Raw genomic sequence first — 3,009 nt, forward strand, 5'->3', positions numbered from 1 at the left:
TATATATATATTACTAGGCCCTCAAAAGCACTTGCAGCAAAACCAAAAACTGACAAGTGGGACATAATTAAACTAAATAGTTTCTGGACAGCAAAAGAAATTATCTTCAGAGTAAACAGACAAACTACAACATGGGAGAAAATATTTGCAAACAATGCGTCTGACAAAGGTCTAATATCCAGAATCTATAAAGAACTTAAATAACTGAGCAAGCAAAAACAAAACAATCCCACTGAAAAAAGGGCAAAATACATGAACAGACACTTCTCAAAAGAAGACACACAAGCAGCCAATAAACATATGAAAAAATGCTCAACATCACTAATCACCCAAGAAATGTAAATCAAAACCCCATGAGTTATCATCTGACACCAGTCAGAATGGCTGTTAATAAAAAGTCAAAAGACAACAGATGCTGGCAAGACTGCAGAGAAAAGGCAATGCTTGTAGACTGTTGGTGGGGAATGTAAATTAGTTCAGCCACTGTGGAAAGCAGTTTGAAAATTTCTCAAAGAACTTAAAATAGAACTACCATTTGACCCAGCAATTCCATTACTAGATATACTTCCAAAAGAAAATAAATTGTTCTGCCAAAAAGACACATGTATTTGTATGTTTATTGCAGCAGTATTCACAATAGCAAAGACATGGTGATGTGGTTTGGCTGCATCCCTACCCAAATCTCATCTTGAATTGTAGCTCCCATAATCCCCACGTGTCGTGGGAGGGACCTGGTTAGGAGGTAATTAAATCATGGGGTTGGGTTTTTCACGTGCTGTTCTTTGTGATAATAAGTCTCAGGAGATCTGATGGTTTAATAAAGGGCAGTTCCCACACATGCTCTCTTGCCTGCTGCCATGTAAGACATGCATTTTCTCCTCCTTCACCTTCTGCCATGACTGTGAGGCTTCTCCAGTCATGTGGTACTGTGAGCCCATTAAATCTCTTTTTCTTTACAAATTACCCGGTTTAGGGTATTTATTTGTAGTAGTATGAAAATGCACTAATACACATGGAATCAACCTAGAGGCCCATTAATGGTGAACTGGATAAAGAAAATGTGGTACATACACACCATGAAATACAATGCAGCCATGAAAATGATGAAATAATGTCCTTTGTAGCAATATGGTTGCAGCTAGAGGCCATTATACTACCTGAATTAATGCAGGAACAGAAAACCAAATGCTACATGTTCTTACTTATAAGTGGGAACTAAACAACGGGTACTTATGAACAAAAAGATGGCAACAACAGATACTGGAGACTACTGAATGGGGGAAAGAGGGAAAGAGGACAAGGGCCAAAAGACTATTGGGTACCATGTGCAGTACCTGGGTGACAGGATCATGCATACCCCAAACCTTAGCATCACGCAATATACCTAGGTAACAAATCCGCACGTGTACCCTTTGAATCTAAAATTAAAGTTGAAATTATTAAAACAAAATTATCAAAGTAAAAAAAAAAAAAAAAAGACTACACTAGGGGGTAGGCCCCAGAAGAATTCCCTTGGAGGGGCCTGGATCATTCCAATGAATGTGATTTTTTGATGAGACTGTCCATGTAGTTATAAGGCTAACCATGAAATTAGTTGACTCATGGAGGCCTGTTTTAAACAAAAGGAATCAACTTCAACTAACTTGAATTTAGACACAAATGCTAAGCTTGAATTCCAAGTCTTGGGTTAGTTTCAGTGATGAAGCTGAGAACTAGAGATGTGAGGTGCCCAGCGTGCAAACTTCCAGATGGGGGTGTGTTGCTCTAACACTTGTGAGGCCCAGTGATGGAATCTGCCCCTTCCCTAACCAGACTGTATGGACACACCCCTTCCCTGAGGACCACAGGCTGCTGAGACAATGCCCCCTACTCCTCCACTGTCAGCAAGAAGTATTCCCAGCCAGAGATTATTGATAATTTCCTGTTTCCCTTAATCTTCCTGACAACTCTCCTGTGATAAATGTGTGTCTCTTTGCTCTATAAGGCCCCTCACACAGAGGGGAAGAACTTGGACTCAGCTCCACCTCCAGAGCTAGGATGTAGGAAATGAGCCTTTTAAACATGCTAAGACAATACTAAAAATAAAAGCAAAGAAGACTAGAACCTATAAAAGTAAGACGGCAAATTCTATCTGTTCTACTTTGCTCCCTATTGTAGACAGCGTGGGAGAAAATGGGCAACATTTCTAAATACTACCATCTATTCCGAAGCCTATAAAGACAACCTCAACTGAAGTTTTTCAGTCATTCTTCTACCAGAGAACAATAACAGGATAAGGTGTAAACTTCCTCAACTGATTTTAATAAGTCTTAAGGCAAATGCTTCATTTTTATTACATGAAAGTTAGCTACTTCTTGGCAAAAGGAGAACCAGACAAGCCCTTGGGACCTGCACACAGTTTACAAGGATATGGCTTGGTTCAGATATACTTAATTGGAGCCAGGCTTAAAGTTATTTACCCTTTTTTTTGTTTGTTTTTTTGAGATGGAGCCTGACTCTGTCACCCAGGCTGGAATACAATGGTACAATCTTGGCTCACTGCAACCTTGGCATCCTAGGTTCAAGCAATTCTCCCACCTCAGCCCCCCGAGTAGCTACAGGTGCACGCCACCACGCTTGGCTAATTTTGGTATTTTTTTGGTAGAGATGGGATTTTACCATGTTGGCCAGGCTGATCTGGAACCCCTGACCTCAAGTGATCTTTCCACCTTGGCTTCTCAAAGTGCTAGGATTACAGGCATGAGCCACTGCACCCAGCCTTACCCTTCAAACTAGTGCAAATCAGCTCCAAAAGAAGTCTTGACCAGTTTAGTATAGAAACTTTAGTTAGAATATTTGCTTATTCCTGACTGCCAACCAAATAAAGCTGGGTAATAAATCTCCTTTTATAAAGATTTTACTGGCAGAGAAACACTGAAAGTTAGGCAATTCTCCAATAAATGAGTTGGTTCCAGAACTATAAAGCATATTTTTTATTCTGTCCTGATTGGTTTCTTTCTTTCTTTCTTT

At 39.9% G+C, this 3,009-nt stretch overlaps 1 protein-coding gene across 2 annotated transcripts in view; it reads right to left on the reverse strand.

The window, feature by feature from the left end:
* RAPGEF5 (Rap guanine nucleotide exchange factor 5) overlaps positions 1 to 3,009 on the reverse strand; it is a 249,618-nt gene that overhangs the window by 136,757 nt on the left and 109,852 nt on the right. The window lies entirely within an intron of this gene.

This window comes from Cebus imitator, unplaced genomic scaffold (genome assembly GCF_001604975.1).
Source record: "Cebus imitator isolate Cc_AM_T3 unplaced genomic scaffold, Cebus_imitator-1.0 Scaffold45, whole genome shotgun sequence".
NCBI lineage: Eukaryota > Metazoa > Chordata > Mammalia > Primates > Cebidae > Cebus > Cebus imitator.